We start from the raw sequence: 24,293 nt of genomic DNA on the forward strand, positions 1-24,293 counted from the left end.
TGTGTATAATTCAACAAGTAGTAGAAACAAGTATATGAGTCGAAGTTTATCTGTTCCTTCTAGTCCTTGGAGGATTAGAAGTGATATATGGGCCCCTCGATGATTTTGTTTTGACCTATGTATCGGGCCCGTTCAGAACCTAATTGATGTGTTCAATTTAGTTCTATGTCAAACAAATCGGAAAATCGGGAAACAAACTGCTGGACAATAAGTACGACGTTGTTCCATGTATTTGTCCGGCTGATATCTTGAGAACAGAGGATTATATGATCACTTATCTAAAATGGCGCTTCATAGTTCAACAGAGTTTTAAGAGCTACGATTGCCGGTTGGTTCCTGAAGTAATATAGGCAAATATAGTTATTAGACTTATCCAAGTGGGAAACTGTTGGATAAGGTGTCTAAGTCCATAACTTTATTTGGTATATACTTGACCCGACCCGGCATGGTCCATTTGGGTTGCACTTCACCCGAACTATTAGTATGGTTAAACCTTTGAGAATTGTATGTTTATGATTTGTTAATATATTATAAGTTATAATATATTAATATGAAATCATATTATTTAATTAGTATTGATCATAAATTAATTTAGAATTAATTTGGTGATAAAAAAGGTGACTAATTAAATATGGGCTCTTGTATTTATATAAGTGTGGGGCTAATACTCATTTGGAATGGGCTTGGCATGCATGGGAGTCCATGGATAGTCCATGGAGCTTTTAACCCATTGATCCTTGGAAAGGAAGAGTCATGGGTATTAGGGTTTACGTGGATGTAACCCTAATCCTCCACACTATATAAAGGAGCTTATGATGCTTGAAATGGTGCTAGTTGTGTGTGAAAGAAAGGTGGCTGATTTCAAGAAGCAAACATACACTCTCATAGTTTTTCCAAGTTTGTGGTGATTTGTGATTTCCATTTGAGGCATCCACATTATTGGTGCTTGACTCTTAAACTCCAAGGAATCAACTCACTATTGAAAAGGTATGTAATTCTTCTAGATTTTATGTTTAAAGTACCCCATGCCATGCTAGATAGGTTATGAACCTTGGAAAAACAAATGTGCATGTAATCATAGTAAAACATAGATCCAAGGTTTCTAGGGTTGCATGTACACCATAGGAGTGTTAGGATGCTCAAAACCCATCAGGTCGAAGGCACCAATGTCGGCCCACCAGCAAGTGATTATGTATGCGATGATTGTCTTTGTGATTATTGTCTGGTTTGCCACTATCTGATATGTTGTATGTGCTAGGATGCTCTGTTATATGTGTTAGTAGTAGTAGGGGTGAAATAGTCCTCGGATACCAGTTGAAAGATACCGAAGGGGTAGTCAGTACCCATGCATGCCTAGCAGTATGTTTATGTTATGTTATTATGTGGTAGTGGTAGGGGTGAAATAGTCCCCGTAGCCGGTTGAGATAAACCGGAGGGTAGTTCGAGCACCCCAGAATTGCTTGACATGGGTAGGTCGGGCACCCCAGAATTGCCTGGCAGGACAGGTCGAGCACCCCAGAATTGCTTGACATGGGTAGGTCAGGCACCCCATAATTGTCTGGCAGTATGTTATTTGTATAGTATGTATGATGGGGGAACTCACTAAGCTTCGTGCTTACGGTTTACAGTTTTGGTTTCAGGTACCTTCAGTTTTCAGATAAGGAGCTCAGGACGATCGCATCGCATTCAGCCATATTATTCCGCATTACGTGATCTTTGGGATTAGACTCTGATATTTATTTTAAATGAAACGTTTTCAATGTTTGGAACAAAGTTATTAAGTGTTTTCTTATATTCAAAATGAAATTTTTGGTCTTAAATTTTGGGATGTTACAAGGGGTGTGTAAACGAACATGGTTTCCCTGCCGAGTTTAGGTTTGCAGGTTGTAGTCACGACTTCATATGTTTTGTCATGCTATAATTAAAAGAATTTAAATTAGGCCAGTGTTGCATGTTTTGGAATAAAAAGACACCATTTCGAACTATAATCTTTGTGTTTCGGACACCATTCTGGAAAAAAAGACAACAATCTGGACTATATTCCGAAACAGTTCTCGACATTCTGGAGATGTTCTACATATTCAAAAACAGTTCTAGGCGTTTCGGATCAGTTCAGCATGTTCCAAAAATATTCAAAAGTAGGATTTTTTTAAATGTAGTTTTTCTAGTACATACATACACCCACATATAATCATACAAAAACCTAAAAACAACTAAAATTCAAAGGAAAACGACTTATAGTTGTAATCGCATCAATTCATACAAAAAAAATCCAAAAATATGTTATTTTTAACATATACTCACAAATAAAAACATATAATCATACAAAGAATCGACGCATACCTACAAAAATTGTATCTCTTCACTGATAGAAAAAGATATTTTTTTGAAATTGATGTAGTTAAGAACAAGGGGTATAAACTCTGAAATGAGGTCTGAAACAACAATGAGTTCGAAACAAAGGTCCAACATGTTATATATAGGGGACCACATTACCGAGTCAGACCATTTTATCTGGTTAACCATTTCAAAATTTAGATCCAGAATAGACCAAACGATGATTTTTCAAAAATAAATTTAAAGCGGCTATACTTGATTTCCCAAAAAGAAAAGCCCTAGTCTTTACGAACCCTCCAATTTCCAAGGCCCAATAATTTAGATAGATTTAGAAGCTCAGCTTTAGAGTTACGCTAACAATCGTCGATTCGTCCTTGTTGTGGTTACTCTACACCAGATTTAGATTCAGAGTCTTGACTCTTGCCTTCGGATCGCGTAACGAAACTTTATCAAATGTATTGCTCACATCAGTAAACAAATTCATTTCAACTTTATCACTGTGTAATCGTTTGTAATAGAGAAGTAGAAGCCTATCTAGGAAAAATGCAAAGTAAGGGATAGAATTACCACCGGAATGCTGCGACAGGGTTGGTTTTTCGATCCCCTATTTCAGCCTTAATGTTGTGCACCATCGCTGCCATGGCCTCTTTCTATGTCGCCGGCCAGTGAGTTTTTTTCTTCTCCATATTAATTTTGCTCACACGATTTAATTGGATGAAGTTATAATACTCCACTGCGTAATTATTGTATATCATTTTCTTCCTATGAAGTTTGATGCAAGAAATTCCTTTTCTATTCATAAGCGTCACGTCTACTAATTTGTTGCTAAATCGTCGTATTTTTTACTGAATCCATTGCAGCCTATGCAGTATAATGAGATGCTAGATCAATATCATTCTTGTTTATTTGTAAAAAAAGATTGTACGTAGTTACTTTGTTAAATCATCTCTTAAATCATATTTGTATTTGTTTCCTTTTCGTCCTTCTATGAAGTTTATGGCAAGATGCAGAGGACATGGTTTATATGGGTAAAGAGCTTGACAGAATTGCAGGCCAGGTAATAATAAATTTTGTTAATGCTTCTAGATCTAGTATTACTTTTAAGACACTATGCATCACATCTTCTCAGTGTCGGATTGATAGAATTCATTCTTACTACTTAATTTCAAGGGAAATCTGCTACATCTGTGGATGATACATTGAAAATTATAGGATGCAGGTAATGTGGTTGTTAACCTTAAGTCTTTGACTCTAATCAATGTTTTAGTTCATAACTGACGTTTGTATTCTTGTTAGGGAACAACAGAAGAAACTAACAGCTCTTGAGATGGAACTAGTTGCAGCTCGCCAAGAAGGCTTTGTATCAAAGACAAAAAATCCTCCTCCTCCTCTTCCGAAGAGGCTATTGGTGATGATTGGAGTCCTTACAGGATTTGGTCGCAAGAACAACAGGGAAGTGATACACAAGGCATGGATGACAACTGGTGAAGCTTTGAAAAAGATGGAGGATGAAAAGGGTGTTGTTGCTCGATTTGTTATTGGAAGAAGGTACAATGCCCTTTTTCATCTTCTTTTAACTGAAATGCATATTTGTTTATTTCCATGATGAAAATGTGATTCCTACATAATTTAACTTGCAGTTCTAACCATGAAGACAGTCTGGATAGAGACATAAACATTGAAGATAAGAGCCACAACGATTTCTTTATCCAATTAAGTATAAGCCATAAGGGCTCATGGCATTTTGTTATTGATCATAATAGTTGGAACTTGGAAAGTGATTATTGAGATGTTTCTATCGATCAAAACATTAAACAGGAAAGCCATGTGGAGGCTCCTGAGGAACTTTCATAAAAGACCAAATTGTGATAAATAGCTTGACCGTGATTTCCATATATATATATATATATATATATATATATATATATATATATATATATATATATATATATATATATATATATTATACATGATCCATCTTTTTATGTGGATTTTGGCAGGGGTAAGAAATGGTACGAACCCTATTGGTGGAAATTTGGTGATGGGAAAATGTAAGTAGCTAATATCTGAATTTCGTTGTAATGCCCAGTTCCCGGTATGTATTTTAATTTAAAGTTTTTGCATTTTTACTCTGGGACTCGACGAGTTTGAGGCCCAACTCGCCGAGTAGATGTGAGTTTTGGGTCGCGGGTGGAAGTATCTACTCACCGAGTCGGAGGCCTCGACTCGACGAGTAGATCTGTCTGGATGAAACCCTAAATTTTAGGGTTTTCACCCTATTTAAACACTTAAACTGGCCTCCACTCCAGCCTCCATCACCCTCAGACCCCATTCTCGAAACCCTAATCAGTTCTGAGTGTTCTTGAGCTATTTTGGTGCCATTTTTGTGATTTGAAGCTTGGAGAAGGAAGGAAAGGCTTGGAGGTTCAAGAAGAAGGCAGTAGATCCAGAGTCTTGGTTGCATTTCCAGCTTGTTTGAGGCAAAAAGATTCAACCTTGACTTCCCAATTGTTAGATTTTCTTTAGGGCTTGAATCTTGTCATTTTTAGGGCATTTCTAAGTCACATTTGGGTGTAGAGTGTATAGTAGAGTAATGAATTCAGATCTTGAACTTTGGAGGGTTCTCATGGCATAAAGGTGCTAACTTTATGGCCACGAGATCCCCATGCATCTTGTAGACTTCATTTTTGGACCTTTTGAGATTGAAGACCCATGCATGGACGTAAAGTTCGTGACTTTACATGCTATATCGACCCTTGGAGGTCAGATCTACACTTTGGACGCAATGAGCTCAACTGAGATCAACTTGGTAGGCTTGGACCTTGGGGGACTCGGCGAGTCGCTCTTAGGACTCGGCGAGTCGGGTTATGGTTCCCCACCCTTTTCTGTTTCTTATCGATCTGGTTGAGTATAGAAGAGGACTCAACAAGATGGACTTGAATATGGACTTGAAGATCGAGGAACTCGACGAGTTCAAGGATGAACTCGGTGAGTTCAAGGCAATGTCCCAATGAATATGAGGAAGAACTCGACGAGTCAAGGAAAGACTCGGCGAGTCAAGGACTAACATTCCAACTTGCATGGAGAAGGACTCGACGAGTTCAAGGATGAACTCGACGAGTCATAGGAAAAAGGTCCCGATTATGTATGAAGGAGAACTCGACGAGTTCTTGAAAGACTCGACGAGTAGGATCGAAGTCCCAGTGTTTTGTGGATTATGGAACTCGACGATTTGGTGGACCAACTCGGCGAGTTGAGTCAACCAGATGTTGACTTTGACCAAAAGTTGACTTTGACCAAGGTGTTGACCTTGACTTGGACTTTGACCTGAGTTGACCCTTGAAGGGTTAAGAGTATGAGATAGCAATTAAGGAAGAATGTCATGTGTAGGATTTTGAGAGGAGTTGATCCCAGCATCGAGGACAGTTCAGTTTTGGCACGACATTGAGGTGAGTTACCTTCCAGTAGCAGTGGGTCTACGACGACAATGTCGGCCCACTAGTAGGAGTTGTATGTTAGATGATTGTCTTTGTGATAATTATCTAGGTTGCTACTACCTGATATGTTTTATGTGCTAGCATGATATGATGATATGCGATAGTAGCAGTAGGGGGAATAGTCCCCGTGACACGGTCGTAAGGACCTGAGGGTAGGTCGGGCACCCCAGAATTGCCTGACAGGGTAGGTCAAGCACCCCAGAACTGCTTGACATGGGTAGGTCAGGCACCCCAGAAATGCCTGGCAGGGTATGTCAGGCACCCCACAATTGCCCGACAATATGTATGTTGTATGGTATTTGGTATGATGGGGGAGCTTACTAAGCTTTGTGGTTACAATTTCAATTTTGTTTTCAGGTACCTCTTCTTAATGGGAAGGAGCCGGCACGGTAGCAGTGCATCACACTTAAACATAGGATTTCTGCATTATGATATTCTTGGGATTGTACTCTGACATGTTGCGCTTGTTCATCGCGTCTGAGATCATGAGAGGCATCCTTGATTCGATCCCGGTGATTTTCGGGTCGATCAAGGAAGGTATTATCGAGATGATGAAGGATCGCCTCAGGGCGTTTAAGAGTGACTGGGCGTCTAGCCAGTAAGGGGCGTGCACTCTGTCCTTTAAGGACTCCAGGGGATGTGGTGCGCCAGACTTCCACGGGGTGAAGGACCCCATTGTTGCCAGGAGATGGATCGCAGACATGGAGTCTGCCCAGTTGACGAGCTTCTTCCATAAGGGGTCGAAGGTCCATTACGTTGCAGGATGTTTGAGTCACAGGGAAAGAGATTGGTGGGATTCAGTTGGTGATTCTTTGGGGGCCTCAGCCATTGAGGCTATGACCTGGTCTGACTTTGTGACCAGGTTTAGCACTGAGTTTGCGCCGGCTGTGGAGCTTCAACAGCTGGCCATGGAGTTTCTTGACATGAGACAGACTATTGAGACGGTGGCGGAGATTACCGCCAAGTTTCGGGAGAGGGCCTTATTGGTGCCTTAGTATGCAGGAGATGAGGAGATGCAGAAGACCCGCTATCATGACATGTTGAGAGCTGATATTCGGGAGCATGTCAGCTACGCGGCATGCCCGACCCTAGATTCCATGATTTCCAGGGAGAGGGAGAGGGAGATTGATTTAGAGCACCTCAGGAAGAGGAAGGAAGAGACGGAGAAGGTTACTGGGGTTTCGGGGAAGAAACCCAAGGGATCCGACACTAGGTCGAAGGGCCAGCCGGGCCAGAGCCGCTGCAGGAAATGCGGCAGGCCGCATGAGGGAGCTTGTAGATTAGGATCATCGGGCTACTATAAGTGCGGCAAGACGGGGCACTTCAGCAGGGATTGTACTGCCCCTACCCCCACATTCCAGACATCAGACCTGATTTGCTTCCATTGCAATCAGAAGGGCCACAAAAGGCCGATTGCCCGAGATTGACAGCAGCAGCAGCGCCAGTGGTGGCGCCAGCTCTAGCGACCCTGCGGATTACTAATGGCCGGCAGGTCAAGTCAGAGGCTCCAGTGGTGAGGAGCCGAGCCTTCCAGTTGACTACCGAGGAGGCACGCGCCGCACCCGATGTGGTGACTGGTATGATTTCTTCTCCCTAGCTCTTATTAGATGTTCTTTATGATATTTATGTGCCATGTTATGTGTTTTGTTTAGGATCGTTCCATGTGAACGATATTCCAGTTCAAGTGTTGTTCGATTCGGGTGCTACCCGATCATTTGTCTCTCTTGCACTTAGCAAGAGGTTCCCTGAGTCGTCGGGCATGTTGGATTGCCCTCTAGAGGTCGAGATTGCTGATGACCGATCAGTATGGGCATCAGAGGTTTTCAGAGATTATGTTTTATGGTTGTTTGAGGAGCGCTACCTGGTAGATTTGGTTCCCATACCTTTGTGTGGGAACAAGGTTATCATCAGTATGGACTGGTTGAGACCTAATAGGGTTGTGATTGACTGCGCGCGACAGTTGGTACGTGTCAGGACCCCAAGTGGGGGAGAGCTGGTGATTCAGGGTAAGAGGCCACTACGTGGACCAACTTTATGCTCAGCAGCGAGGGCTAGCCGCTACCTTCAGCAAGGTTGTGCCGGATATGTCGCCTACGTATTGGATACCCGGGAGGAGGGTAAGGCGACTGTGAGTTATGTGCCAGTGGTGCGAGAGTACCCGGATGTGTTTCCAGAGGAGTTGCCTGGGATACCTCCGGAGAGAAAGGTCGAGTTTAGGATCGACCTAGTCCATAGTGCGGCTCTGATAGCCAAGGAACCATATCGGTTGGCTCCTCCCGAGATGCAGGAGTTGTCTACACAACTGTAGGAGTTGCTAGACAAGGGGTTTATCAGGCTGAACAGTTCACCCTGGGAAGCCCCGATTCTGTTCGTGAAGAAGAAGAACGGGTCGCATCGGATGTGTATAGATTACCGGGAGCTGAATAAGGTAACAGGGAAGAACCGTTACCCACTCCCGAGGATTGATGATCTATTCGACCAGCTGCAGGGAGCATCTTGGTTTTCCAAGATAATTTGCGTTCACGCTACCATCAGATGAGGGTCAGAGATGAGGATGTACAGAAGACTGCTTTCCAGACTCGCTATGGCCACTACGAGTTCGTGGTGATGCCCTTCGGGCTCACCAACGCCCCTGCCGCGTTCATGGATCTTATGAACCGCATATGCAGACCGATGTTGGATCGGTCTGTGATAGGTTTCATTGATGACATCTTGGTTTATTCCAAGACGCAGGAGCAACACAACGAGCACTTGCGAGAGGTGTTGAATACCTTGAGGAGGGAGAGCTTGTACGCCAAGTTATCCAAGTATGAGTTCTGGTTGCACGAGGTGCAGTTTCTTGGGCACCTTGTCAACCAGAACGGAATTTTGGTTGACCCGGCCAAGGTAGAGGCCGTGATGAGATGGGAGGTTTCGAAGTCTCCATCTGAGATTCGGAGTTTCCTTGGATTGGCGGGCTATTACCGGAGATTCATTTAGGACTTCTCCAAGATAGTCGTACCCTTGACCCGATTGACGAAGAAGGTCGTTGTCTTTCGCTAGGGGCCTGATCAGCAGGCAGCGTTCGAGACACTGAGACAGAGGTTGTGCGAGGCACCGATTCTAGCCCTGCCAGAGGGTGTGGAGGATTTTGTAGTGTATTGTGATGCGTCCATTTCGTGTTTGGGCGCAGTATTGATGCAGACAGGGTACGTCATCGCCTACGCCTCGAGGCAGCTGAAGCCTCACGAGGCGAACTACCCGACACACGATTTGGAGTTGGGGGCGATCGTCTTCGCCCTCAAGATTTGGCGACATTACCTCAATGGGGTCTGATATACCATTTACACGGATCACAAGAGTCTGAGATACCTCATGGATCAGCAGAATCCGAACATGAGGCACGTCGGTGGCTAGATGTGATGAAGGATTACGACAGTGAGATCCTTTACCACCCAGGGAAGGCAAATGTGGAGGCCGATGCTCTTAGCCGCAAGGCAGACCCGATCAGAGATATCTGCTTGCGGATGGCAGTAGTGACTCCGCTTCTGGAGCAGATCTGAGAGGCTCAGCAGGAGGCTGTGAAGGTGGAACATCGGAAGAGTGAGCGTATTGTGGGTCAGGTTTCCTCCTTCGACTATGATAGCCGAGGGTTGTTGACACTACACCGTAGGGTGTGGGTTCAATATCATGGAGGTGTGCGCCAGGTTCTGATGGAGGAGGCGCACAAATCCCAGTTCTCTATCCATCCCGTGGTGACGAAGATGTATCGGGATCTTCGCCCTGATTACTGGTGGCCCTGCATGAAGCGGGACGTAGCATGGTATGTAAAGTGGTGCTTGACCTGCAGGAAGGTCAAGGTCGAGCACCAGAGGCCACATGGCAAGATGCAGCCACTAGATATTCCCATGTGGAAATGGGAAGATATCACCATGGATTTCATTACGAAGCTTCCCAGGACCGCACGTGGAGTTGATTCGATATGGGTCATCGTGGATCGGTTGACCAAGAGTGCCCATTTCATCCCGATCCAGGAGAGTATATCGGCCGAGAAGCTGGGTGAGATTTGCGTGCATGAGGTAGTGGCACGACATGGGGTGCCTGTCTCGGTGGTGTCAGATCGAGATGTCCGTTTTACTTCCAGATTTTGAAAGCGGTTTCACGACGAGATGGGTACTCGTCTCCATTTCAGCATCGCTTTCCACCCCCATACGGATGGGCAGAATGAGAGGACGATACAGACTCTCGAGGACATGCTTCGTGCATGTGTTTTGGATTTCGGTGGCAGTTGGGATACCTATCTTCCGTTAGCGGAATTTTCGTATAACAACAGTTACCACACCAGCATAGACCGGCCTCCGTTTGAGATGCTCAATGGGAGGAAGTGTAGGACCCCAATATGTTGGGGCGAGGTCGGTCAGAGAGTCATGGGGAGTACCGAGGTGGTACTCAAGACTACTGAGAGGATCCAACAGGTCCGAAACAGGCTGCAGACTGCTCAGAGTCGGCAGAAGAGCGACGCCGACAAGAGGCGTTCAGATTTGGAGTTCCAGGTGGGTGACATGGTTCTCCTGAAGGTGTCACCTTGGAAAGGTGTCATCTGGTTCAGGAAACGGGGCAAGTTAGGCCCCGGGTACTGTTGGGTTTTGAGCATTCTAACACTCCAATGGTGTACATGCAACCCTATAAACCTTGGATCTATGTTTTCTCTATTATACATGCAAATATTAACTATTCCAAGGTTTCATCCTAACTAGCATATTATGAAGCACCTATACTACAAAGTTCTAGTTAGATGACATACCTTTTGATGTAGCTTGATGTCTTCAAGCTTTAAGAGCTTAGCCCCAATAGTGTGGAAGCCTCAAATGGAATCACAAATCACCAAAACACCTTGGAAGAACTTGAGAGAATATGTATGCACACTAAAATCGACCCATTCTTATTTTCACACACTTGTGCCAATTTTGTGAGCCAAGGACCCCTTTATATATTATGGAGGATTAGAGTTACATCCATGTAAACCCTAATACCCATGACCTTTCATTTACATAGGATCCATGGGTTAAAAGCTCCATGGACCATCCATGAAAGCTTAGCCCAACCTAAATGAACTTGGCCCATTCCATATATATAAGAGTCCATATTTAATTAGTTCTTTTTGATCACTTAATTAATTCTAAATTAATTCTTGATCAATACTAATTAAATAATATGATTCCATATTAATATATTAGAACTTATAATATATTAATATAAATCATAAATATACTATTCTCAAAAGACTATCCATATAAATTGTGCCGGTGAAGTGCAACCCAAATGGACCATGCCGGGTCGGGTCAAGTACATACCAAATATAGTTATGGACTTAGACATTAATCCAACAGTCTCCCACTTGGATAAGTCTAAAACTATTATTGAGTATGACTTCAAAACCTAACTGGCAATCGTAGCTCTTAAAGCCGCTGTCGAACTCTGACATTGTCAATGACTTGTACATTAGATAAGGGATCATATATTCCTCCATTCTAGATATCATATGGACTGAGACATGGATTATAATCATTCTCTCTGTCCATTTGTTGTTTCCCGATTTTCGATTTATGATGACTGACTGATTGAACAAATCAAATCAGTCCTGGCTTGGCCAAGCACTGTGTCATCGCTAAATCATCGAGGGGCCCACAGATATCGCTTTTATCCCGAAGGTAAAAGGAATGGATAAACTTCGACTCATATGGCTTGTTCTACTACTTGTTGAATCATACACAAAGGCACGTTTTATAACATCGAGTTACCAAATGCGTTTTCGTGCAATCAATGTATAACCAACTCATAGCAACAACTCATATCTCTAGGTTTGAAGAATATAAGATATTATCGTCTCATGATCACTCGTGATAAAATCCATGAAGTGATTCAAATGAGCGCGGGTTGAATCCAATACTCAGAACTTATGAGCACTCATGAGTGTTGTAGCACCACTTTGTCCACCAACTTGGACCTCTACAAACCAACCCATGACAGTCTTGATTCATATCTACTTCCAACATATGACCGACTGTGGATGGTTTGAATAAATTAATCATTCAGGAAGAGCGACTTAGTTATTCTGGAAGTCAAAACATGCAAAGTGAAACACAAGAATAAATGAATCAAATATGGTATCAAACCCTATGAATATAAATAAACACTTTTATTTATCACCATACTGATTACTCATTATTCATTGTTTCGGTTTTATCAACTTTATACTTGAATTAAAAACACTAGTTGTCCCATGCTCCAAGCATGTACACTATGTTTTTCTAAAACAATAGCTTTGCCATACACCAAGTATGCACTCTATGTTTGTTTATGATCCTTACTTTGTGAAATAAACCAATTGAACATAATTTCAATGATTCTAATTTCACACTCCCAAATCCTTATCGAAAAATGTGAGAATTTCAAATTCCTATCATTTATCGAAATCTGTTTAGATTTTAAACTTATATGCACTGACCCTCCTATAATGAATATGTACAAAGTCACAAAGACTTGTCAACAGTCATTATAAGGTATTCCAATGGAGATCAACTCCATGGAAACTAAGTCTCATATTCAAAGTACATTGCTTTAGACATGCTTCTTGCATTAAGTTTTCTAATCTTACACAGATAACTTCCACCTATGGAGACAACTCCATATTCTCATTTTGACTATCACTTCTGAATAAGAGATGCCTCTTTTCAGAATATGTCAATATGGTCCTTCCAAAATTAGCACTATACTTCCAACTGTCTCTGAGCAACCAATCTTTGGTAAACCTCAGATTGTCCTCGACAATTGCTTAATCATTTTAGTCATATCCAATTCTAGACCTTTTCCCTTCTTAATGCCTCTGGGCATTTGGAAAAATTTAGAAATGACAAATATTATAGCACATGCAATCGATCTTGTACCCAAAGCAAATGGTACACGATTCATGATGTCTCACATAAAGACATGATTCTAGACCAGTCTTTTGCTACAATATTTTTATTTGCCATGTTTTCAAAATTTGACTATGAAGAGGGATGTCGTAATCATAATCGAATTTTGAGAACGCAATATATAGAATTTCCTTAAGTTGAACCAATCCAACATGAAATTCATATATATATTCTTGACCAAAGATGATTAAGGTCTCAATCTAAGCCTTTAGAACTGAAATGAAGTATATCCTCTCCCTTAATTATAGCAAAACAACTTTTTCAATCCCTACAGCCTCACGAATTGAAACTTTTGTTTTCTATAATTAACATTGCTAACTTGCAACACTAACAATAATTATCATGCTCCCACTAACATGATGATTATTAGCATAACACTTATGCTCCCACTAGCTTTGACATGTACTCAGAAATCAGCTGGACTTCTAGAAATCAATACTTTATTGACTTTCTTACCAAATTTCAGATTTCTGATACGAGATGCTTTGATAAAACTTTATCAAAATCATACACCTTTCCTTAGATAGCATGTATGTGTGTCTAAACAATTTCAGAACTATGAAAAGGGATGTCGTAATCATAGTCTCAATTGTTTAGACCTTTTGCCATCTGCTTCAAATCTACTTGGTGGAAGTGTTTCCTCACCATCATTTTCATGAATCGGAGAGAAACCTTATGACCCTTAGATTTTATGGTGTATGTGTTCTTATCCATGTGAATCGTCAAAACCATAGTCACAAGACAAGGATAATGACAAATCCAAACTCATATGGACTGAACTTATGCAACCAATTGAGAACTTTCAGAACTCCTATGCAAAGCCAACTTTAACTGGAATGGGCACAGAATATGTCAACACGATAGGTTATAAACCTCAAGTCGTGTGCTAGTGAAGAACCTCAGGTTTTATTCTTGATTAGTTCTTGAAATTCTTTTTAGGATCTTTAAGACTCCCACTATCCTCTTGACATATAAGACTATCTTGCCAAATATTCAAGAGATAGTGCGGATTCTTTATCAAGACAAACACTTCACACAATTGGCCTTAGTTGGTCTTTGTTTTATCCAAAACATCACAACTTACCAATTTCAAATGTACAAGAGTAGGACACTTTTACTCTTACATTTGACAAATGTTTTAAACCTTTCTTTAAGATATGTCACTCAAGTTACAATCTTGGAGTATGACTCTAAGAATTGTTTTGGAACGAAGTATGAGTCATCTTCCTGATCTAACCATTTCAACAATTCATGACTCCTCTTCTTAGTCATAAGAATGCACTAAGATGACCTTTAGAGGACTAATTGTGATATGATTTCTAAATCATTAAGATGATCAAAAACATGATACTAAAGTACTCTCCCATCTTTTCAGATTTGAGAAACTTTTATCTTTCTGCCTAATTTGATTCTTCCCATTCGTTCTGCCATACATTGAGACTTTTCCAATGTTTCAGAATTATACTTAAACTTGTAAGTATAACCATATTTACTAAACTTTAGTAAATCAAATAGTCTTAACGAGCTTTGTGGTGGACATGACCAGTGCACAAGAATGTGTACTCGATCCCTTTAGCCCTTCACTTGACTCACACATCCATGTGAACAAGTAATTAGTCTTGATTTTCCAATGCTTGAAAGTTCTCATTCATCATACTATTCAACTTGCATGATTCTAAGTTTCGGTCCAATTGAAACTTGGGTGATGAGGAACTTTCTTGATTTGGTAAATTTAGACACTACCACAAATAAAAGAATCAAATCCATTTTCCAATATTGATGTCAGTGGAATCATATAAGCAACAATTTTCCACAAATGCCATTGTAAGGATACTTCAAACAAATAAAATTAAACAATTTTCTTTTATTTTAAAACTTTGCGGAAAAACTTATCCTTACAATCCACATGGAAAATTGTGACAACCGTCAAATTTCGGTCAAGTCAAAGTCAAACAAAGTCAACAAGTCAAACCGGTCAACTCCAATAACCCTTGTATGTTAGGGTTTACGTTATGTAATCACTGTACAATTCGCTATTTTAATGAGAAAACATCATTTGGAAAATTCATGTGTTTGATTTTCCTTAGCCTTAACAGTGCTAAACAACGAACCAAAGCGATAAAACACTATTGCACAATCATCGGGATTGTGTAGGACACTAAATCATGGCTTAACGGGGTTTACGGACCTTGCGTTTCAAAGCCAAACACTCAAAAAGGTCTCAAAAGAACTCTCTCTCAATCTCTTTCACTCAATCTCTCTCTATTAGAAATCTCTCCCAAATCTCTCTCAAAAGTTCCTTTAACTTTTTGTAATCATTCGGGTCATCACGACCCTTAACCGGGTCAAAAACCACTTGAAACGGGATAAAAACGGGTAAAATAGCCTTAAGGACCCAAAACCGAAGCTTCAGGACCGAAGCCTCGCATCCGAAGTGCTCAGGACCGAAGCCTCGGACTGAAATGCTCAGGACCGAAGCCTCGGACCGAAGCCTCGGACCGAAGCCTCAGGACCGAAGCCTCAGGTCCGAACCTCGGCCCAGGACCGAGCAACTTCGCAGATTCAGCTTTTTTTCCCGGTTTTCGATTACGACTTCGTTTTAACTCCGTTTTTCATTATTTTAACGTGAGATTTTCACCCAAAACTTTATTTTATAAACTAAGGCCCCAAAATATATAAATCTCCAGGGTTTTTATAAAAATATATTAAAAGAATTAGTGGTTGAACTAATTATTGAGGGAATATTTGCTTTTCCTTAATTTATGGCAAAAGCAAACCACCACCACCTCACTCTATGATTAGCCACTCTTTCCACTACTCCTTGTCACCTTAGTGGACCTTTACACCCAATCTCCAGCTCTTCCCACGTTCTAAGAGCTGGAGGATTGATCCTCTCTCCTCATTCTCCATAAAGTTCTTTCATTCTACACTTAGCAACCAAAGGACACTCTCCAAAATTCTCTCATCTTTTCTCTCAACTTCAAGAACTTCAAGGCTTTCTTCAGGGATTTCTTTCTTCAATTAGTAAGTATCTTCATCATTCATATAATTATTAAACTCCATTCTACTCAAATCATTGATATCTTACACAAATTCCATCTTATTCGGTGTTAGATTCTCGAATCATCAAGACATCTTCTTAGTGTTCTTGGGTTGAACACTTCCTCTATCTCACTTTCATCTACTGAAATCACATAAGGTGAGTTCATACCCCTACATTTACATGTTTTTCTTAAGTTTTAAGGGGGGAATACAAGTAAAATCATCAAGAACACAATTAAACTTTTTCTGTCAGATTACATCAGAAAAGATGAACTTCGATCACGGACTGTTTTGGTCAACTTAAATATTTTAGTTTTCAAAACTGTTCCAGGTGCAAGTAGTTCAAACTCTTAGCTTTAAAATGGCTACTTGCACATCTCCATATGATTTTTCTACAATTTATGGTGATTTTTACAAAACTGCCTGTCATTCCAGAGGTAAACCCGGACCAGTCTGTGATTATGAACATTTTCACCTCTGTTAGAGATCACTAAAAATCATGATAAAATTTACGAACAAACTAGACTCATATTCCAAACTCTCAGAATTTGCGGATTTGGATTTAGAGCTTTGATGATTTTTCTATAAATTTTCTAAGAACAGTAACAGAAACTGTATTCAACGAAAAGTTGCTGTCAATTTCATTTCACCTTGTAACATGTTGAGCAAGGTGTATATCTTTATGTGATTATATGTTATTGCAATATATGACATTTTATCTTAATATTTAGACACACATCAGTTTACAAATGGATTTGGACATATAAAATATAAAGAATAACAAGTGATTATAATCAAAGTACAACCGATACATTCAAACATTTAATAAACTATTTTGAATATAGTTTGCATACATTACTACGTACTACCCTTGGTTGATAAACTATAATAGGTATAGTTTATGATACATTACATAACACATACATTTAAAAAGGGTACATTTATACAAAGGATATTTTCATTAAGCAAGGTACGGCCATACGGCACCAAGTTTTCATAACACGTAATTCCGTTAATGACTTTGTGAGACATTTACTTCAAATTACCATTAAGTCCTGTATTGTAACCAGAGTCTCCTTGAGGGAGAGCGTGATAGTTGTGTATAGATCTATATTGGGTTTGACAAACCCACACCTAAACTGCATGCAACAGTTAGACCGATAGGTCTGGGGTGACAAATGTCATAACATTTCCGACGCCTGAAGAACGTCGTTTTAGGCAACCTTGGTCATAGTATGGTTATAATAAACTCACATAAAGTATTAATAAACATTGGAATTTACGGGAACTTCATTAAAATTTAACGAGTTTATGTCGATTTAAACTTGCATTGTTTTACTATAAATATGACAAATTACTTGTACATTTCGGTCTTTGGGTTTTAAGACTACATTTACACATTAAGGAAAATATTGGATTTTCTAACACAAATACTACTTTTACAAACGAAAGACTTTTAATAATACCAAACAAAAGCTTATGAACTCACCAACCCTTGTGTTGACACTTTTTCAAACAACTTGTATTCTCAGGAAATCATTAAACAGGTAACCAAGTGCATTTGAGGATGGGACGCTAAGGCGTCTACTATTTCATATTTTGTCAACATAGTGTAATTGATTTGTAAACATGTAATTCATACAATGATGTAACTTTTTCAATTATATATATGTTGGTTGGGTTTGCTTGAATTACTATTACAATTGTTGTTATGATACTATACATGAAGTCCTCCACCCCCGGACATTTCCGTCATCCTTGGTTTGGGGGTGTGACAAAAATTGTTGTTATCTATTCCTTAGCAATATATCATAACTTCTTAAGCAACTGCTCAAAATTCTGATGCGATCGAACTCCACCTTCGCGATCAGAATCAGCATATACTTCCTTTAAGATTTCTCTCTATTCTTTGATTCTTAAAACATCAACATGTGACCCAGTCACATCATGTAATGAGGATCTCAGAATAGAACTTAACAGAGTTAGATAATGGGCTCTACCTGATGTAGAGTCAAACTTATTGACTTTAACATCCTTAGGTAAATTTGACAGCTTTGCAATCAACGCCCCTTCCTTTGGCAAAATAAACATATGGACCCTTTGGTAATGGGACTATCTCAGACTTAGCCTTTCTCTTTACCATTTGGTCAACCGGGTTGACTATGGCCAATCCCTTTCCATTGGGAAGAGAATGCTTTTTCTGGATTTCCAGTGTCACCATTGTTACTGTCCATAAAGTTTTTGGGAAGTTGATCTTCTAATCAAATTTGCTTTACTATCTCTAAGATGTGATCACACATAGACCTTGCTTGCCATTAGGGCTTGAGTGACCTTGAACTTGTGGGTTAGGGAGAATAATTGGAGGAGGTGGAGGAAGAGAAGTATGACTTCCATGAGCCAAACTCGGGAAGTCATATTCATTAGGAAAGCTTGGTTTGGGAAGATCATTGTTGTCTAAACCAGACATCAACAATGGGAGAAATTCACGTAAAGTTGATTTAAGTCCTTAATATAACACCCAATATGATATATTAAGGCTAGGACCCAACAAACTATTTTATAACTTGGAAGAGGGATGCCGTAATCCAAGCTATAAAATATTTGAAGGTAGGTGAATGACGATTCACCAATTTCCACCAAGATAAACGAAATGTATTATTAGGTTTTAATTGGTTTTGAAACTCCTAGATTCTTTTGAGATTCATTGAACTTTTCAATGACATGTTTCAATCTCGAGTGTGCCCTTCAGGTTTTGTGACTGGGATGCCGAGGATCACAAAACAAGGTGTGAAGTAACCATGCAAATATACTTGGTACCCTTAATATTTACCCCTCAATCGATGTGCCGGTTAACCACACACGCTCCAACGATACTATGATAAACATTAAGTTACCCTTTGCCTACCTTGTTAAGTCCAGGTTAGTGTGTCGGTTAACCACACACGCTCCACTAACAGCTTAAACAAAGTGCAAAGTGTAATTTCATGGATTAGCACCTTACTCACATTTTCCTAAGTAACTAAGATTGGGAATTTATAAGTGTTTAGTTACTTAGTATTTATCATTATACTTATAATGAAGGGAGAATTATAGTCCTTGTCCTACCTGTTCGACTAACGACCCTCCACCGGTCAAGGAAGCGGTGAGTGAGAGTGGACACCCATTAAACTGCCATTTTATAGGCAGTAACCTTATACCCCCCTTATAGACCGGCTTCGTGAATGAGGCCTACTAATGGTAAGACGACTTGCTCTTATACATATAATATATTAAACTTTTAATATTATAATAGTATAAGGGTGTATTTTAGACATTTAAAATACTTGATGGTTTAATCTATTAATTAAACTAGACTTTTAATTTAATTAAACTCAAACCATATATTTATGGATTAATAATACTCTTTTAATTAAACGCTTTAATTAACTATTAATAAAGTCCATAAGAGTTAATTTGAACTATTCAACAAAACATCATAATTTCAATTATTAAACTCAAAATTAAAACCATTTAATTAATTGTTTAAGTTATGAACCCAAGAGTTTTAGAATTCAATTCTTTTTTTCATAAACAACTTTTCTCAAATTCCAAAACTTGAGGGCAAGTTTTGTAATTCTTGAAAACCTTTGGATTCCATAACTTATGGAATTAATGGTGTTTTATGATGAAACTTTCCATGTTCCATAACTTAAGAACAGGTTATGGAATTCTTTAAAACATTAACACCAAATTTTGTAACTCCATAAAAACTTTGAATCAAATTTTTTTTTTAAAAAAAACTTTCATATCCATAACTTATGGAAGTTTCAAAAACCCTTAAGATCACAACTTTAAAAAAAAACTTTTGAGCTCCAAAATTTTATGACAAAATATGTAACTCCTTAAAACATTTAGATCAAACTTTTAAAACTAATAAAATAATCATATCATTTTATCTTTTACTAAATTTGACCTAATTCAACTCATATAACAAATGATTCAAATTTTACAAATAATTCGTCTTTCACAAAACAAGTAATTATCTTAAAATTTGACAAACGTCATGTTTTTTTTCCTTTTTTTTCCAACTTGAAAATAAAACATTTGCATCAATATAACATAAAACAACCTGGCTTTGATACCACTGTTGGGTTTTGAGCATTCTAACACTCCTATGGTGTACATGCAACCCTATAAACCTTGGATCTATGTTTTCTCTATTATACATGCAAATATTAACTATTCCAAGGTTTCATCCTAACTAGCATATTATGAAGCACCTATACTACAAAGTTCTAGTTAGATGACATACCTTTTGATGTAGCTTGATGTCTTCAAGCTTTAAGAGCTTAGCCCCAATAGTTTGGAAGCCTCAAATGGAATCACAAATCACCAAAACACCTTGGAAGAACTTGAGAGAATATGTATGCACACTAAAATCGGCCCACTCTTATTTTCATACACTTGTGCCAATTTTGTGAGTCAAGGACCCCTTTATATATTATGGAGGATTAGGGTTACATCCATGTAAAGCCTAATACCCATGACCTTTCATTTACATAGGATCCATGGGTTAAAAGCTCCATGGACCATCCATGAAAGCTTAGCCCAACCTAAATGAACTTGGCCCATTCCATATATATAAGAGTCCATATTTAATTAGTTCTTTTTGATTACTTAATTAATTCTAAATTAATTCTTGATCAATACTAATTAAATAATATGATTCCATATTAATATATTAGAACTTATAATATATTAATATAAATCATAAATATACTATTCTCAAGAGACTATCCATATAAATTGTGCCGGTGAAGTGCAACCCAAATGGACCATGCCGGGTCGGGTCAAGTACATACCAAATATAGTTATGGACTTAGACATTAATCCAACAGGTACATCGGCCCTTTCAGGATTGCTGCCCGGGTGAGCGAGGTGGCGTATAGGCTGGATCTGCCGACCGAGCTTAGTCAGATTCACAGTACCTTTCACGTCTCCCAGCTGCGGAATTGCGTGATAGACGACTCTGCAGTGGTGCCTCTAGAGGATATTCAGGTGGATGACAGCCTGAACTATATTGAGCGACCAGTAGCTATCCTCGACAGGAAGTCGAAGGATTTGAGGAACAAGAGGGTCGAGCTGGTGAAGGTGCAATGGCAGCACCGCAAGGGATCAGAATGGACTTGGGAGCCAGAGGATGAGATGAGGGAGCACTACCCCGAGCTTTTCACGGATGTAGCAGCAGACTTCAAGGACGAAGTCTAGAATAAGTGGGGGAGATCTGTAATGCCCAGTTCCTGGTATGTATTTTAATTTAAAGTTTTTGCATTTTTACTATGGGACTCGACGAGTTGGAGGCCCAACTCATCGAGTAGATGTGAGTTTTGGGTCGCGGGTGGAAGTATCTACTCGCCGAGTCGGAGGCCCCGACTCGACGAGTAGATCTGTCTGGATGAAACCCTAAATTTTAGGGTTTGTACCCTATTTAAACACTTAAACTGGCCTCCACTCCAGCCTACATCACCCTCAGACCCCATTCTCGAAACCCTAATCAGTTGTGAGTGTTCTTGAGCTATTTTGGTGCCATTTTTGAGATTTGAAGCTTGGAGAAGGAAGGAAAGGCTTGGAGGTTCAAGAAGAAGGCAGTAGATCCAGAGTCTTGGTTGCATTTCCAGCTTGTTTGAGGTAAAAAGCTTCAACCTTGACTTCCCAATTGTTAGATCTTCTTTAAGGCTTGACTCTTGTCATTTTTAGGGCATTTCTAAGTCACATTTGGGTGTAGAGTGTATAGTAGAGTAATGACTTCATATCTTGAACTTTGGAGGGTTCTCATGGCATAAAGGTGCCAACTTTATGGCCATGAGATCCCCATGCATCTTGTAGATTTCATTTTTGGACCTTTTGAGCTTGAAGACCCATGCATGGACGTAAAGTTCGTGACTTTACATGTTGTATCAACCCTAGGAGGTCAGATCTACACTTTGGATGCAATGAGCTCAACTGAGATCAACTTGGTAGGCTTGGACCTTGGGGGACTCGGCGAGTCGCTCTTAGGACTCGACGAGTCGGGTTATGGTTCCCCACCCTTTTCTGTTTCTGATCGATTTGGTTGAGTATAAAAGAGGACTCAACAAGATGGACTTGAATATGGACTTGAAGATCGAGGAACTCGACGAGTTCAAGGATGAACTCGGCGAGTTCAAGGCAATGTCCCAATGAATATGAGGAAGAACTCGACGAGTCAAGGAAAGACTCGGCGAGTCAAGGACTAACATTCCAACTTGCATGAAAAAGGACTCGACGAGTTCAAGGATGAACTCGACGAGTCATAGGCAAAAGGTCCCGATTCTGTATGAAGGAGAACTCGACGAGTTCTTGAAAGACTCGACGAGTAGGATCGAAGTCCCAGTGTTTTGTGGATTATGGAACTCGACGAGTTGGTGGACCAACTCGGCGAGTTGAGTCAACCAGATGTTGACTTTGACCAAAAGTTGACTTTGACCAAGGTGTTGACCTTGACTTGGACTTTGACCTGAGTTGACCCTTGAAGGGTTAAGAGTATAAAATAGTAATTAAGGAAGAATGTCATGTGTAGGAGTTTGAGAGGAGTTGATCCCAGCATCGAGGACAGTTCAGTTTCGACACGACATTGAGGTGAGTTAACTTCCAGTAGCGGTGGGTCTACGGCCACAATGTCAGCCCACTAGTAGGAGTTGTATGTTAGATGTTTGTCTTTGTGATAATTATCTAGGTTGCTACTACCTGATATGTTTTATGTGCTAGCATGATATGATGATATGTGATAGTAGCAGTAGGGGAAATAGTCCCCGTGACACGGTCGTAAGGACCTGAGGGTAGGTTGAGCACCACATAATTGCCTGACAGGGTAGGTCAAGCACCCCATAACTGAATGACATGGGTAGGTCAGGCACCCCATAAATGCCTGGCAGGGTAGGTTGGGCACCCCAAAATTTCCCGACAGTATGTATGTTGTATTGTATGTGGTATGATGAGGGAGCTTACTAAGCTTTATGCTTACAGTTTCAATTTTGTTTTCAGGTACCTCTTCTTCGAATGGGAAGGAGTCGGCACGGTAGCAACGCATCACACTTAAACACAGGATTTCCGCACTATGATATTCTTGGGATTGTACTCTAACACTATTACTGTTTTATGATATGGTTTGAGACACGTGACTATGTTTTATGAAATGATATGAATCGATGATATTTTTCAGTAAACTGTTTTATAAGTTACTTGATTAAAAACAAAATTTTTGGTCTTGAAAATTGGGATGTTACATTCGTTGTACAATTTTTAAAAAAATGATAAGAGTTATTTTTTTTTTTTCATATAACAGGTATTTCCGCCATGCATCTGGTGAAAATGTTCGTTATATCCAAGGCTTTGGCTAGATTTGTTTCGATAAACAGGTTTTGCCTTCCTTCCTAAAATGCCCCTCGTAGTTTTTGATGACATCTCGTTGCTAAATAATTAGTCTGACTTTTGTTTTTTTCCTTGTGAGCTGGTAGATATATTCTTCGTACATACGCGTTTGATGATGTTAGTACTGGATCCTGGTTTATCGGTCTTGATGTCAAACATATTGATGACAAAAAGTTTTGCTGCACATCTTGGTCAACAGGTGAGAGGGCGTTTACGTCTTTTGCATAATGTCATCTTTTTGGGTGAGACAAAAAAAATACAACTTTTGTCTCATTAATATCAGGTCCAAGGCCCAGAGTAGATGCATAACAATCGGTTTTGTTCTGTCATGTTCTGTTCTGTGTTACACAGTTACTCACAATGTGATGAATATGGAAAGAGTATGATGATGGTGTGGATTTTAATGTGTTGGTTGTGTTTCAGGGGGGATATGTGCAAGTGCATAAGTTGATTTATTTAAAGAAGGTGAAAGAGTGTTAACAGACATGTACACAACCAAGATAGAAGAAAATATCTAACGCTTAGGGAAGTTGAACTTATAGCAACGGACTTTCGTCGATTCGTATATAACTTTATAAAATCAGGGTCAACCATGTCGAGTGAACCGTTTTTCTTGAATATGAGCAAAAAACTTGATTCTTTTGTTTGATATATACAAACTCTAAGATACCATAGTGCTTTAGAAGAGTATTATTGTTACTAGAGCTCTTTAAGAAACTTATTTATTAATATTAAAAATTTAATTATGCTAATGCTATTGTTTTGTGTCAAAAAAATTACATTTCTCAAAATATTTGATGTGTACATTTAAATCATTAAGTAAATGCACTAAATGTATTAAAAAGTCATAATAGATGCCAAAAGGTAATTCTTTAAACAATCCTTATACATAAAAGTGCATACAATGGCAAAGGAATCCTTTAAAAAAAGCCGAAAAATTGGATCATATTTTTGTTGGACAAAGACATAATTGCAAATGATGTCATCTAGTTGCTAATTTATGTTGATTAAAGTTGGGTTGATAGACCTAACA

General features: G+C 39.5%; 1 pseudogene; it reads left to right on the plus strand.

Annotated features, from left to right (window-relative positions):
* The first annotated feature begins 2,710 nt into the window (after positions 1–2,710).
* On the plus strand, positions 2,711–23,740 carry LOC145158790 (hydroxyproline O-galactosyltransferase HPGT1-like; annotated as a pseudogene).
* The last annotated feature ends 553 nt before the right edge of the window (positions 23,741–24,293 follow it).

The sequence above is a fragment of the Lactuca virosa genome, chromosome 2, assembly GCF_052849685.1.
Source record: "Lactuca virosa cultivar CGN04683 chromosome 2, Lactuca_virosa_CGN04683_v6, whole genome shotgun sequence".
Classification (NCBI taxonomy): domain Eukaryota; kingdom Viridiplantae; phylum Streptophyta; class Magnoliopsida; order Asterales; family Asteraceae; genus Lactuca; species Lactuca virosa.